Raw genomic sequence first — 16,595 nt, 5'->3', positions numbered from 1 at the left:
TGCTGAAGCCGTTCTCTTCTGTTTCGGATCATTTGGTCATTGGATCATGTACCAGAGAGTTCTGGAGGTCTTTAGCTGGTGGAGCAGGGGAAGAGCGGTTGACCCTATTGGAAGATCACAGGTTCAGTCTCCAAGTGTCCTTGGACAAGACACTGAACTCCACATTACTCCTGGTGGTTATTGGTACTGGTGTTCAGCAGCAGAGTGATCAGTGTGAATGGTTCTGTGACGGTAAAGTACTTTAGGCTTTCTAAAGCACGTACAGTGAGTATACGCTCTCTCTGCTGAGCTCTTCACTGGTTGACCACGACGCTCAGAGAGAGCAGCAACAGTACTAAGCTTTCTAGTGAGTCTGCCTTCCTGTGGACACGATAACATTAAGGCTTTAGATCAGGGGTCCCCAAACTATGGCCCGCCTCCACATTTGGCCTCCACTATGATAAACGCCGATGGAGAACCACATAGAACATGACTTTTTATTCCAGCCTTCTGCAGTCTGAACTATGATGAGAGGAGAGAATATTTATTGGTTTATTAGTGATTCACTTTTTCTTCATTTCTTTATTATTATTACTTTTCTTCTGTACTTTTTTTTGGACGTGTATAGCTCTTCAGTTGTTTCAGCTATTAAAATATTCAGCTCTTTTAATGCTAGCTTTTTCCACTGTTTTCAGTTAATGCACAACTCATTTCAAAGGGATTAGTATTTAATCTTGCAACTGTAAATTTACTATCCACAATACTGAAATACAATCACATTTATGTTCTTCTCTTATAATTAAACCTTAAAGATTATTTGTTTTCAAATTGCTGCCAATCAAAGGCAATAAAATGGATTTGAAGTTTACATAAAACTGATCCAAATAATTGCATAAATGAAAACTAGGATTATAAACTTTCTATTGTACATAGATAGGACCTAGTGATCCTGCAGACATGAAGGTCATTCCGTCTTTCATGGGGCTGCAGCATTCGCCCTCACAACTTTCCAAAAGGGAAAGGGTCTTTTATTTGCGAGTAAATGGCAGGATTTCACTAGCAAATCCAACTTTCAGCAAACTTGCTGTCCTGCTTCCTCTGCGCCCTCCAGCTTCTCTTTGCCTCCTTCACTGCATTATCGGGCTTTGATGCAGGTCTAAACAAAGTGGGACTGGGAGGAAGTGATAACAGCTCATCCTGTTACCCTCATTGTCTCAGATAAGTTTCCATTCAAAACAAGAATGCAGCTGGGTTCATAGAGGGACTTTTTTCTTTGCTCTTATATTCTTTAAATGCTGATAACCATCTTTTACATTGTTTAATGTGTTCTAATGAAGTTTGACGGACACAAAAACGTTTTTCTGAAAAGAAGTGGCTTAGCCTGTTACATGTGTGAATTATTAAAGTGCATTTAAAGCTGTTTCATTGGTGTTTGAGGCAAAGTTTGCCCTCTTAAAGCAGGCTGTCCCTCAATATCTGAAGATTTTTACCCTCTGAGTTTGTGTTATGGTCATATTATCATCCTGCTGGTGATGTCTGATGTTTCCTCCATGTTTGCTCTAAATGTGTCCGATTCAACCACGTAACACAAGGACTGCATGAGCCCTGGAGGGCCGGATCCGGCCCCCGGGCCTTGACTTTGACATACGTGATCTAGATCATCTCACCAGATATACAAGATCTGCAATAAAAAGCTAAAGAAATTTCACATACTATTTACATTGCATACATGTGTATTTATCATCATTTAAAGCTGCCATAAAGATAACAGCCAACAAAATCCATTGTGCCTCAATGTACAAAGCCTTCTTACAGTATCTTGTGTGGCAGGAAGAGGTCAGTGTCCTATAGTGAATGCTGACGAATCAGAAAAGAAAACTCTAACAAGGTCTGTTGTGATGTAAGAGCTTGAAAATCTGATTTATTTTCTTTGATGTGAGTATGTCTGTAAAGATTAAACAGATGCATTTGTCTGTGGACAATAAAGACTGTATTTGAGTTGAATTTGCCACAACTCCACGTCAGACTCGGTGCTGGAAGCTTGAGGTAAGTCCTCTTCTCTAGTCTTGGCTGACATGCCGTTCCTTGGGTGGTGCCATGTTCCTTATCATCCCGTTGGACTGCTGCCTCTGTCACGATGGGAGTCTGCCTTGCCATCTTTGAACCTTTATCCTCGTCAGACATCCTTTGTGCAGGACGTATCTCAGCAGCCCCACTCCCCAGCATTCCTTTTTCCTATTAATGTCCTTTCCTGTCTGTGTTGCCATCACTGTTTTCACAGTCCTTTGCGGAAACCAAACAAATTAACGTTGCATTGTTCCGAGCAGTCGCATTGAAGCTGGAAACATCAGCGCGGCAATAGCTTCCTGAAAAACCACATAAGCATGCACAGCACAGGGGCAGGGGCCGCTCGGGCTTTTCATTTGGGAAATATCATTTTAAGGGCATTTGTTTCTGCCATTGAATGTTTAAAGAAGAAACGTGTCTGGTTCCAGAAGGAAATTTACTAAGATTGTTTAGGCTATTTTGAAGTTTAGCTAATATTTCAGCTGCATGATAGCTTGTTTTGGGTAATTTAGGCTTTTTTTAAAAAGTTTTTTAGGCTATTTTGAAGTTTGGCTTATATCTACATGCTAGCTGCTTTGGCTAATTTGGGCTTTTTTAACATTTGTTTAGGCTGTTTTGAAGTTAAGATATTTCAGCAACATGCTAGCTGTTTTGGCTAATTTAGTATTTTTAAATAGATTTTTAGGATGTTTTGGAGTTAGGTTCAAATTGACATGCTAGCTGTTTTGGCTAACCAAGTTTAATTTTATTTTTTTAAGGCTCTTAACTAATATTTAAGCTGGCTATCAGCGTTAGCATTTTCAGCTATCAGCTTCAGCGTTTTTAGTTATCCATTTAAGCATCTTCAACATCTTTGGCCCCTTGTGCGATTGAGTTAATCTAAACAGACTCCTTTTGGTTTATCGACAAGAAACCAAGAGACCGATCAGGGAGTACATCAAAACTGACATCTATTTTCTAAAAACTCAAACCCAGACCACACTAACAGGACTTGTTCCTCGCTGCTAGCCAACATTTCAGGAAACATTTACTTTTTCCTCTCAAAGGGAGGAGCTTGTGTATGTTCTTCCTGTGGATGTGTGGGTTTTCTCTGGGAACTCCATCTTCCTGCCAGAGTCCAAAAACATGCATCATAGGTTCACTGGTGATCCTAAGTGTGAGGCCCTGTGATGGATCGGCGAACTGTCCAGTGAGCCCCGCCTTCACCCCTGCAGCTCAAACTTCCCCATGAATTTAACCCTTTAACACCGGAGCTCCAGTGTTTATGTTCTTTGATTTACTGTAATGTTTTAACTGTTAACAGGATGATTCTAGTAGACTGGGGAGGAGAAAAGCGGCTCCTTCACAATCTACTGGAATCATCATGTTAACGCTTGAAAAGTTACAGTATGTTAGAGATTTTGTGTTTAAGCGTCACCGGCGACGTCTCAGGTTAATGGGTTACCTGAGACAACTGCGGATTAAGAAAATAGATGGATTGAAAAAGTTTGGTAGGAAAATGTCTGCCAGCGCACAATAAACAGAAACTGTGCTATAAAAGTGCACAAGTAAGTGAGCAACATTTATAAGATTAAAAAAACAATTTGCCCCACTGGTCAATCATTCATTCGTCAAGAAAAAATACATCACAAAACAGAAATTAAATACTTTTTTAAACATCTTTTTAAACACTGTCAATAACTGCATTAGAGTATTAATTCCAAAGATTTACTGCTGGAGATCAAAATAAGAACTGACCAATGGAGAACTGAGATACTTTGGTAAATGAAGAGCTGAAGAACTACTAGAATGGAGCTGTAAATAAACTCTAAACTATGCTGAGGACTGCTCAGGTGTATCCCCTTTGTGAAAAAGAATGTTGTATGCTAAAACACAGATTGGAGAATCTTTTCTATCTTGGAAAGCCCAAAGGGCCAATGACTGCTGCAGGGCCAAACAACTCCCAACCACCAGGAGCCAAATGGGTTTAGGACACTCCAACACTTGTGCACCTACAGGTATTAATTGAACCTAATTGGAAAAAGTAGTTGTGGTTTCATTAAATGTTGGCTGTGCATGGATATTCAGGTAAACAAAGAAAAGGGGAGATACGAGAGTTTTAGAAGCAAACCTTCTTAGTTCTATCAGGTGTTTCACCTCTAAACTTTAGAGAGATTAACCTTTTCACCTGAGGAAAGTTTCCTCCAACATGTTTATTTGACCTGTTGTGCTTGATTAAACGTACACAAAGAACAACTGTTAAAAATTAACACTTCCATATGTCGGTGGAAATCGTCATTTTACTTTTATAGTACCTCACAGAAGAAGTTACATTTACTTAGATACACCCCCCCAACAGTCTAAACAAATAAAAGCATCTGTGATCAATACATCATTGATCTGAGATGATCGCTGCACCACAGCCGCAGGACTCCTGATGCATTTCTGTGAAGACAGTTCTGCTGCAGGACCTGCTGTTCACACAGGCTGTAAAAGCCGATGATGGGACGGCAGCAGATCATAAAACCTCCTGCAGATAAAACACGGCCCGCTCTGCTCCTGTGGGAGCCACCCATGAAGAGTGACAGACAGAGGAGAAATGTGTCTATTGACATGCTTTAAATTAAATAAATTAGTCAAATTAGCCAAAATTAGTCAAACTAAAGTCTTAAAAGTTTTTTTGTTTTGGTAAATTGCACTAAAGTGGTTAAAGTTTGAAACAATTAAAAATGATTCGAAATTGTCTGTTTTATGCCTCACACCTAAATATGAGAATAAAAAGCTCTGTTTAGTTTTATGTTTTGGGTTTTTTGTATAATTGCACATTATTTCAATTTTGTTTATATTTGACAGTAAAATGAGAACGATGAAGCACCAAAATCTTAATGATAAAAAACATTATTTTGACTATCTTGCATTTTATTTTAAAAATGATCTGCAATTGAATATTTCTTGGAGTGTCCAAAATATTCAATGTAATATATTTTTATTGACAGAGTATTGGAGGCACACCTGCATGTAATTTTAACTTACTCTTATTTAATTTTAATTCAGTACAATTTATAATGTTTTGATAGTATTTAACCCTTTTATCACCGGAGCTCCAGTGTTTTTGTTCTTTGATTTACTGTAACTTTTCAACCATTAACACAATAATCCCAGTAGATTCTGAGGAGAAAAGCGGACACTTTTTTCCTTCAGAATCTACTGGGATTATTGTGTTAATGGTTGAAAAGTTACAATATGTTAAAGCAGGGGTGTTAAAATCAATCGTAAAGGGTGCCAAAATCCTAAACACACCTTAGGTCGCGGGCCGAACATGAGAAACATTTGAAGACTCTGAAACTAAATAGTTAAAAACCATAACTTTGTAACATAACTATGAACTAGACCAGCTCAGTGGCCTTTTGGTAGAGTGTCCGCTCTGAGATTGGAAGGTCGTGAGTTCAAATCCCGGCCGAGTCATACCAAAGATTCTAAAAATGGAACCCAGTGCCTCCCTGCTTAACACTCAGCATTAAGGAGTTGGACTGGGGGGTTAAACCACCAAATGGTTCCCGAGCAGCTGTGTCTGCAGCTTACCGCTCCCCAAGGGGAGCGGTCAAATACGGAGAACAAATTTCACACACTAGGTGCGTGACAAATAGTGGGACTTTAACTTTAACTTTAACTTTAACATTACCTGTGATAATGTTAGTGTGAATGCTGTAAGATGAATTTGGCCGCTGAAGATGCTGGTGCTGATAGCTGAAAACGATGAAGCTGATAGTTGAAATCACTACCACTAAGAGCTAAAAAAGATTAAGCTAATAGCCAGCTAAAATATTAGCTAAATGCCAAATTAGCCTAAAAAATAAAAATAAAAAAAAAACTTAAATTAGCCAAAACTGCTAACATGAAGATGAAAAAAATAGCTAAACCTAAAAAATATTCTAACAAACTAAAAAAAAGCCTAATTAGCTAAAACAGCTAGCATGTAGCTGAAATATTAGCTAAACTCCAAAATAGCCTAAAAAATCTTAGTAAATGCCAAAATAGTCCAAAAATCTAGCAGAATGCCGATTTTAAAAACTTTAAAAGTGTAACTTTTTAACATAATTATGAATAATAAAAAGACAGACAGAATACACAGTTTTTTGGGATGTCCTTTCACAATGTTGTTTGTTGCTGCACTTTAACGGTTGGTCTGGGACCACAGATGCACATTTCATTTCGTTCCTATAGTGAAATGACAATAGAGACTCCTTGAGTCCTTGTCATTTCTCTTTTTCTTCCGTGAAACAGTTCTGAGGAAGTATTTATATACATATATATCCATCCATCCATCCATCCATCTTCTTGGCCGCTTCTTCCCTTTCGGGGTCGCGGGGGTGCCGGAGCCTAACCCGGCTACTGATGGGCGAAGGCGGGGTTCACCCTGGACAGGTCACCAGTCTATCACAGGGCCCCAATCACACACCCATTCACTCTCACATTCACACCTAGGGGCAATTCAGAGTCGCCAATTAACCTATGAAGCATGTTTTTGGACGGTGGGAGGAAGCCGGAGTCCCCGGTGAAAACCCACGCATGCACGGGGAGAACATGCAAACTCCACACAGAAAGGTCCCAGCTGGGAGTTGAACCAGGGCCTTCTCGCTGTGAGGCGAGAGCGCTAACCACTTGCGCCACCGTGCAGCCCTATACATATACATATATATATATATATATATATATAGTTTGATAAATATTTGCATCATATTGTATTTTAGTATATCTTTAACCTTTAGTAGTTTTGATTTACAGAATAACATTCTGGTACATTCATATTATTTGTTTTGATGGCTGGTTTTTCTATTATGCATTGAGGCTGCAGGTTAGTTTTGTAGGTGTGTCCTCTTTCCTCAACACCATCACTGTTTTCTGTCATTTTTGTGCTTCAAATGTTGATCTCATGAAAATAAAAACCCTATTGTTTGTGTGTAACAGGAGACACAGAGTCTCCTGGACAGCCCTCCATAGTAAGCCCTCCACAGCTTTCCTGGTCTCACTGCAGCTCTTGAGCTTTTAAGACTCCAGTGTCCTGCTCCAGTGGTGCGTCCAAACACCTGGGGGGCCGTGTTGGGGCCTCTTTTAAAAAGACGGAAACTTTTAGCAGAGAAGCAAATTCCCTTCATGTGACTTCTGTCCAGACTCCAACCGCTTTGCTTCTCCTGGTTTGTCCCTCATGAGGATCCATACTCTGCCAGTCTGCACGGCAGTCTGCTTCTGTCGTCAGCTCCACGTCACGTATGAACTTATGCAGATATGTAAAATACAAGTTTATTTTTGCAATTTCTCCTGTTTGTACTATGTCACAAACTGAAAATTGTTCTTGCAGAGTCATTTGTGTCTCAGTTTGCATGCACACCACACATCTGATCGTTGTCCGATTTCTTTAATATTTAGCTGTTTAAAATGATCCATCAGGACTATCTGATCTGGTATCTGATACATGTGGTTAATTTTACCGTCAAAATCCTGAATTTACCACTATTTCCGAATTTTACCTCAAACAGAACACAGCCAACAAAAGTGACACAAATAGAGCAGCAGCAAAATCAGTTTTCTATTTTACAAACAAAAATGCACTTGAAGGATAATCTGATGTCACGCTGATGCAGCGTTTGCTCCGCCCACCGCAACAACTAACTACGAGCTTTGATGAGTTCACCTGTAGAGCTGCCATCCTGTTAATCAAAAACAACAACTTTGAAAAGGTGATGTTGCATTCAGTAGAAATGTTAAAAAGCTAAATAAAAGTCAGTGAGGTCGTGCTGATAAGACCACAACCATGGCTTTGATCCACTTCCTGTCACATTCCACGCCGGCCAGCAAAGCCCTGTATGTGCAGGAATAAAGAAAACAAGCAGATCTGCAGGAAAAGACGCTGGAGGTGATTAGAGAAGCTGTGATTACTGTTTTCCTGTGGTGGATGCTGGATCGCTTCAGAGAGAAATGAGTGAATAAAGAGGAAAACCCTAATGCTTTTGTATCTTTAACACATCATCCCAATCAATTTAAAGACAATTACAGGCATGTACAGCACATTACAACATCTTTTTTTCTTTTTCATTAAAGCTTTTTAACTAAATTGTGTGTTGTTTTGTTGCAGTATTTTGGAAACGCACACCCTCAATAAAATGATTTTTTGGTGTTTTTAACACGTTTTTGAGGCATTTTTCTGATGATGGAAGACATATATAAAGAAAATTAAGCTGAATTTTTCATATTTCTTTATTTTATTCAATCATTGTGAATCGTGACCAGAAAAAATGTTGTTTAAAAAACTATGTAGTTGTTACAATCGGTCGGCCACAGTCTCCCTGCTCCACTACATTCTGATCATCCACTTACAGACAAATAGATCCATGAACGTCTTTGTTTTCCTCGTCTGAGCTGGAATATGGGTCAGAAATGTACAGCTGGATAGTGATAATGTATGCTGGGCTGTAAGCTGGCAGGAGAGAGTGTGAACAGACTGATGATGGGAAATGAGGGCAGGCTTTCTCTGTACCAACAGCCCTGACCACAATTTAGAGGTGAATTTCTGATAAATTCCTGCCGCTCTGAAGAAACTATGTTCTAGACAACAACACAGGTTTTTGATAATGGCTAAAAACTGCATCATCATAACTAAAAGATCACTCGGAATGATTTTGAGATATCAGAAGATGATTGTAGTGGGACTTAAAGCTACAAGAAGAAAAGGGAGGCACACTGTTCTTGTTCACCTTTCAGCTTTTTTTATGTTAGAGTTTTTACACTGGATGCTCTTCCTGACACAACCCTGCATTAGCAAGGCACAGGGGAGCCCCCGTTAGGAAGCAGCATCAAGGGTCCCACATTGGGTTAGACTTCATGCACACCCTGGGGATAGAATCCAGGTTTCCTACATGGGAGCCCTGCACCAGCCCACTGAGCCATGTAGTCACTTCAGAATAATCAAGACTGTGCAACTGTATGAACCAGGGGTCTCTGATGGGGGCCGGGGTCGGTTTGTAGGCTAACAGAAAAAGTCCAACAATCACAACCTAAACGTAAAGATTTTAAAAACTAGATATATAACATTACCTGTGATAATGCTAGTGTGAATGCTGTAAGCTGAATTTGGCCGCTGGAGATGCTAGTGCTGATAGCTGAAAATGCTGAAGCTGATAGCCAGCTAGAATATTAGAGAAATGCCAAATTAGCCTAAAAAAATGGGAAAAAAATCAAAATTAGCCAAAACATGCAGCTGAAATATTACCTAAACTCCAAAATAGCCTAAAAAATCTTAATAAATACCAAAATAGTCCAAAAAGCTAGCAGTGTGTCAATTTTTTAAACTTTAAAACTGTAACTTTTTAACATAATTATGAACAACAAAAAGGCAGGAATATTATTCCAGAATAAATCAACTTAAACCTTAAATTTCAATATTTAACTCTCCATAAAAAATATATTTTGTCAAATTATACAAGTTAAAGATAAGATAACATCGGGTCATTAATAACAATAAAGTAAAATGATCTGGAGGGCCGGATAGAATTACCTGGAGGGCCAGATCCGGCCCCCGGGCCTTGACTTTGACACATGTGACATAGACAATGGATGCAAAAGCACATTTTCAGCACAAACAGAACCCCATACAGAGTTTCAGAATCCTGGTATAGACGTTTATGTTTTGCTGTTTTGAACAAACTAGAAAACTGACTGGCATGTTTCTACCCTTTAAAGCCCCCCACATTTCTGTTGGTATATTGCTAAAAAGTCACTTTGCCCTTTAATTGCACCTGGATTCAGCTGCATGTCGGCTATAGCTATTTATCAGAGGCCGTGCTCGGCGGCGGCGGCAGCTTGTTTGAGCAGCTAATTGTTTAAATGGACGTTATCTAAATTGGATGATGAGGCAGAAAATCCTGTACTCCTCTGGCTATCATCTGAATACTTTTAAAACCTTCCTATCTCCCATTTGGTTATGGCCTAATTGCAAAGCAAATAGCACACTTGAGTGCACCCATGAGGCAGTGAGCGATATCTCCTTAGCTGCCAGAGGAATGACTCTCAGAAAGCCTCCGTGTCCCTGTCCCGTTTTCCATTGCTCCAAATGACCTCCCTCACACATCATCATCGGGTATTGTTTGGGGATTAAGGTTTCTGGTCCTTCTCATCCAGACCTCACTTGTTGATGTACCAGCTGGGATGCTTCTTAGAACACCAAAGGATCATGAATATTCATTCAGTACTGGAGGTCTTTGATTCTAGTGAAGTGGTTTATGATTCCATCAGTGCCTGTTTCAACCTAAATTTGGTTATTACTGTGATATTTTATTTTTAATAGTTTCTGTATTGGTCCTGTTTCACTGACCTGACTTTGTGTTCAGTCTGGTCTTAATAGTGTCTCCAGCTGATCCGTTTCTGTGATGTTTTCTTTACAACTTAAATTCATTGATTCTGTTTGTCCTTTACCTCCTTATTTCTGTCAGTAAATGTGGATTTCTTCACACCAGCGTCCTGCATTTGCCTTCTCTGTTCTGATAAACTGTCATAATAATCTATGATGGAGTATGATCGTGCTGAACTGTCAATCAAAACAGAACAAGAGATGATCAAAAGCCCCAAATAAAAAGAATAAAAAAGAATACAAATAGAAAAGTAAAGATCAAAAAGATAAAGAGCCGTCACTCCTCACATCTGAACTCTTACTCTGGGCAATAATTCCTTATTTTTAAAGGTAATTTACTATATTTAGGTTCAAGACTTTAACGGCACAAAAAAAAAAAAAACCTATGAACAGAGTGATAATAAGAAATGAGGAATCTGACCAAGCGGTGGAAGAGTGGTCAGGTTAATGGTGTGCAGAGCTCTCTTCCTCTCATTTGTCATCATCACATGCTGCTTGGTTGTGGGAGTCACAGCACAGCAGCTGTTTGCTCCTTTCAACACAAATCAGCTCACGGACAATTTCCCTGGAGCTGCCGACGGGCCGGGACAACACGGACCAACCCGACCGCAGTAAAACCCTGTCTGGCACCCATCACAGGCAGACGCGTGCTCCTTTTGGTTCTCATACAGTACACTTAACATGGCACTAAAACACGAGGAAGTTTGAGGTTAGTGAGTTTTTTCTTTGTTGTAACTGAGCTTCCCTGAGATTCGTCTGTTGAATGAACTGGGATGAGAGGCAGAACGGAGTTTGGAAAAAAAATCTCATAAGACATTAAAATCTATAAACACAGAGTTCCACACAAGCTTTCAAGCAAGAGTCTGCAAATGGTTTGTATTTTTTGAGTTTTTATGAACCTAAATGTATTTCATATTGATTGTAGACACAAAGCAGTGTAATAAGTGAAGTGACTCGTTTTAGAACTACACCTGAACAAAGTGAGAGGATGATCTCAGTACAAATTGATCCATTTCAGAAAATCTAAAACATAAATCTACATTTTTATTTCCAAAATAATGAGAATAAATGTCATTTTAACTTATTAACATTTATTGAACTACAAAATAACATCATAAAAATGAGCCCCCAAAAAACAGTTACATTTGAGTTGTTTTTTATTAGTCTTATGGAGGGAAAGGATTTGGACTCATTTTAAGGATAATTTCCATATTTCTAGATCGTAGCTCTTAATGAGACATAATTCACCTGATTTTGAGAAAAACTTTGAAAGATGTAGAGCAGGGGTCTGCAGCCTGAGGCTCTTGAGCTACATTTTCCGCAGCTCCAGTGTTTATGCTGTTTGATTTACTGTATTTTTTTAATAGTTAACACAATAATTTCAGTAGATAAATCTGATGGAATTATGTTTAACATTGAAAGTTACAATATGTTAAAAATGTTGTCTTTAAGCGTCACCAGAAACGCCTCAAGTGTTAAAGGGTTAAGAAAAACTAAAACAATTTGAATATTTTCTAAGGTATAATCTGCTATAACAATAACATCATCTAATTGTATTTAGTTTAAAAAAATGTGTTTTCTACACCGAAGTTCTTATGTTTATATTCAATAATAAAAAGAGAAAAAAGATGAAGGAACACCAAAGTCACAATGATAAAAAAGATGTTTTTGCATTTTTAGTTTGACTAAATCTGCTGCAGCTGGAGGATCTTATCAAACACAGGAAGCATTTTATTTTCAAAGTAACTTGTATGAGCTGCTGTCAAAAGTAAAATAGGTTAATTTAACAAAGAAAAACTCAATTGTAGGGATTATTTTAAAGATTTGTGTTATAAATGAATGGCTTAAAGGCCACTAAAGTATAAAGTGTATTTTTCTAACTTTGAGGTGAGGACTTTGCAGCTCTTGTTGGATTTTAGTCCATAAGGAACTGGATCTTATGACTCTTTTAGCGTTAAAGGTTGCAGACCCCTGATGTAGAGCAAAGAGAAGTTCAAACAACTTCCAACCTGGTAAAATGACTTGAATGTCTACAAACAAGGTTTAAAATCTTGGTAAATGTTAATAGATTACATTGCATGAGGTCTGGTGTCTTTTCAGTTAACTTTCTCAGTTAGTTTGGAGTTTCTGAGAAAAGTTCTGTCACATTACAGCAGGTTTAACTCTACTCGTTTGTCCCTCAGTCCTGATGTTTCGTCTTCATTTGCTTCAGCTCATTTCTAGTTTGTCTCGTTTCAGGTTGGTCATGTTTTTTTGTTGAACTTTGTTTTTTGACGGTATTTTCTCCAATATTTGGGTTTTCAAACCACGATACCAACCACTGCACTAAGAGGACAGTCAGATTTCTGAGCAATAAGTCTGCAAACCTGTAGAGAAGCACATGTAGTACCAAGCTTAAACTGTACAAGATGTGTTACTAAGATTCATGGTTCCTACAGAGAGACGGTCTTCCTAACACAGCCCCACTACTGTCCTGTTCCTCGAGAAAAATCCTCTTCAGAGACCTGAGATGTTGGATTGAACACGTTCATTGAGACGAGCTGAAAGGACATTGCTTTTCCATTCAAACAAAGGAGAATGATGGTGGGAGGAGGTTTGTCTGAGCTGCAGGGGGGGCGCAGAGCAGCGCTTCATGAAGTGGTGACTTATGAGTTGGCACAGCTCTAACTAGTTAATCAGTAGCATGTCTTTTATCAGCAGTAGTGCTGAGGTCCTGAATGGTGGGAGTGAAACACCTTCATGTCTGAACTTCAGCTGATGGGCTTAAGTCTGGCTGCAGAGATTCTCCCCTTCATCACTTCAGAACTGTCCCTTCAGCGCCTCACATCATCATCGGGCATCCAGGACCAGTCTTTGCTGATGCATCTACAGAGGAAAAGAGGAAGATGGAGGTTCTCCAGCAGCAGCAGCAGGCCGATGAGCTCTGTAATGTGGTTGTCCATGTGCATGTATGGTGATCTCCGGCAGGTTTCAAGCAGCAGATGGAGCCACCACATGGAAGCTGTGTCCATGCTTTGAAGAGGCCACACTCTGGGATCTTTTCCATGATAAATAAAGAGCAGAACCTTCTGTCACAGGGAAGGAGGATCCCTGCCCACCTGTAAGCCAATGACAGCAGGGAGGGTTGATGAATCCCCCTACCACCACATGAAGTTTGAAACGTGTTGGACAGATTTTCTTTGAGTTTGGACTTAAACCTCTGAGTCATCTGCATGAGAACTGCGTCTAAATCGATGCAGGAGTTTAAATAACTGCTGGAGTGAACAAACATCATCTCCTGTTTGATTTTCTCAGTAGGGATATTTATTGCTCTTGTTCCCGCCCCCTCCTGTGTCCCCGTGTCTCTGCTCCTGTATCATTGTAAGCCATGTTTTCTCTCAATAATTTATCAGGTTGGGGGGGTGGGGGGTCAGCTCAGAGAGATAATGGCTTCCATTTGGCCAAGGTCAACAGTCAACACATTCCTCAGTCGTTCAAATATAACCACACATTAACTTGTGTCCATCAATACCCCCCCCCACACACACACACAGAGACTCACACACAGTAGTGATCAAAGACACGTTTGAGGTGGAAGTAGCCCCTCCCCATGCGATGATCATCCCTCTGGTTGGTCAGCAGGATCTCTTTCTGGAAGAGTTCATTGAATCCTCTGAGTGAAAGGTGCTGACACATAAAACCACGTTTTCCTTTTCCGACTGACCAAAAAAAGGCATGAGCTGCAAAACTAGCAGGAAGAATCCCAGCAAACGGGATTGTGTAAGTCAGGGAGCTGTCCCATTCTGATCCGGAACAACCGACCCAAGAGGAACCGTGTCAGACCCAAAGACTCGGCACATGGATCTGCTGTGAGGGACATGACTGTCCTCATTTCTCCCAGTCCAACCCTGAACTGCATCATCAAAAACCAGCATTTCCTAACATGAAGGGAGAAGAGACAACAGGCAGACAGAAACTGCTGCCTCAGACTCCAGGATTCACATCAAACATTCTGACTCTTCCTTTCAAACGTTGAGCAAAGACATCCTCTCACTACAGGGTTTTTGCAGTTTTCCAAGTGTTCTTCAGCAATCACTTCTGCAGGATTTGGGGTGGGGGGTTTTGGCCTTTTTTTATTCTTACTAGAGCTGGACTGTTAAAACTGATTAATAGTTCTGCGCTCAGTTAAATTGTGATTTGAAACAACTGCTAATCCACGTGTCAAAGTCAAGGCCAGGGACCGGATCCGGCCCTCAGGGTTATTCCATCCGGCCCTCCAGATCATTTATTTTTTTGATAATAATGGCCCGATGTTATCCAGCGCTTATTAAATTGATTTATTCTGGAATAAAATTCCTGCCTTTTCATTACTCATAATTATGTGGAAAAAGTAACTATTTTAAAGTTTTAAAAATTAGCATTCTGCTAGCTTTTTGGACTATTTTGGCATTCACTAAGATTTTTTAGGCTGTTTTGGAGTTTAGCTAATATTTCAGCTTCATGATAGCTGTTTTGGCTAAGTTTTTTTAAGGCTAATTTGGCCTTTAGCTAGCACTTTAGATGACTATGAGCTTCTGGATTTTCAGCTCAGCTTCAGTGATTTTAGCTATCAGCTTGAGCATTTTCAGCTATCAATTTCAGCATCTTCAGCTATCATCACTAGCAATAGATTCATAATTCTACAAATGTTAACTTTCTGTTTACCCACCCTTATCAGTAGGTTGTTATTAATACTACATATTGATCTGTCAACACTACATCAGCCTGCAAATCTAGAAGCTCCATCTGGAGGGACTGTGGACTTGCTCTGTAACAATGTGTGGCCTCTTTTTAAAACATGACGTCATTCTTCACTAAGAAGGGATTTTTAACAAAGATCAAGAGCTGCTCTCCCAAAGTAAAGCCATCAAAGCGAGTCTTAAAGTTTTCAATCAACTTTTTGATCAAGTCAGAATGAGCAGTGGCATTGATCCGTTTAATGGAGGGAAATGTTCAGTCCTCCTCCAGATCATCTTCAGAATGACCCGTTTCTTCTGAAAAGTCTGAACAGAACTCCCAAGTCACATGCAGAATTCTTTTCCTTCGTCCATCTTCGTTTTGAGCTGATTTGTGAGTGTTGAGTGTTGTGAGTGAAACACATTCTAACAGGTGAACGTACCTCAGCACCACACGGGGAAGCTGTCGGGCCTTTTCTTGAAGCACTTTTCCCTCCAATGAAGTTTCTGCCATCGCCTCCATCCACTCTTTGAATCATTTCAGTCACTTTTGTGCTTGCTCCAAAACTATTCCACTCGTAGTGAGCTCTGGTGAGCTCGTTGTTGTGCTGTTAGCGTCTGTGTTGTACGTCTGGATTGTCCTTTCAGTTCGTGTATTCTGGCGGGTAAGTTGTTTCCAAAGTTTCGTGTTTTGTCTCATAGCGCCGCTTGATGTCGATGCTTTTACCAAAAGCAGCAGCCTCCATGCTGCTAGAATCATCACCGGCCTTGTAGAACTCACTGCTGGCAAATAGAAGCGAAAGCTTCGGTCCGCTCATCCCGGAAGACACGATTTGATTTTCAGACTTCACTTTTCTTATTTTAGACAGCACGGTTTATCTCTCAATCACTCGATAACTTTACATTCCAACATGTAAACATTAGCACACCGACATGAGCTTTTGCCGGTTGAAGGACCCCGGTCCGTACGTAGCTGTCCTCGCGCGCGCCTGCTCAAAAATCCCCGTAGTTAAAAATAAATATAATATCATACTTTTTTATTAAAATGCTTAGCAGTCTGAATAAGAGGGTCTCTGGGTCTGGACCCGGACCGTGGTCCGCCAGTTTGGGACCCCTGATGTAGACAAAAATAGAGAAAACAGTAGCTTAACAATAGCCCGCTAGCGTTAGCATCACCATGGCGGTTTTGGTTTCCCATGTTGATAGTCAGTGATTGATCTCTGATTATATGTAAGTGAGCCTGAAAATTCTTATGTCTTTTGTATATTTTCGTTATTTAATTTCTAAGTAAAATCTAGCAGGCCAATCAACGTGCAGTACACGAGTGACGTCATATGATGTACGCATGTGATGTAATTTGATGCTAGCATGTCCATCTTTATGATTTACATGATGACATATGATGTCATACCTGTACCATGACATCATTGTCAGACTTCTTGAAGGTGGGTGTTTGCCAGCCAGATTCAACT

The 16,595-nt window shown here is 39.9% G+C and overlaps 1 long non-coding RNA gene across 1 annotated transcript in view; it reads right to left on the bottom strand.

The window, feature by feature from the left end:
- LOC118600199 overlaps window positions 1–16,159 on the bottom strand; it is a 24,784-nt gene extending 8,625 nt beyond the window's left edge. The window contains exon 1 of the long non-coding RNA XR_004949778.1: window positions 15,567–16,159. This is a non-coding gene — a long non-coding RNA (uncharacterized LOC118600199). The remainder of the gene's footprint in view (window positions 1–15,566) is intronic.
- Between the last annotated feature and the right edge of the window lie 436 nt (window positions 16,160–16,595).

The sequence above is a fragment of the Oryzias melastigma genome, linkage group LG19, assembly GCF_002922805.2.
Source record: "Oryzias melastigma strain HK-1 linkage group LG19, ASM292280v2, whole genome shotgun sequence".
In the NCBI taxonomy this organism is placed as follows: domain Eukaryota; kingdom Metazoa; phylum Chordata; class Actinopteri; order Beloniformes; family Adrianichthyidae; genus Oryzias; species Oryzias melastigma.
This window is presented reverse-complemented; position numbering and strand designations above follow the sequence as displayed.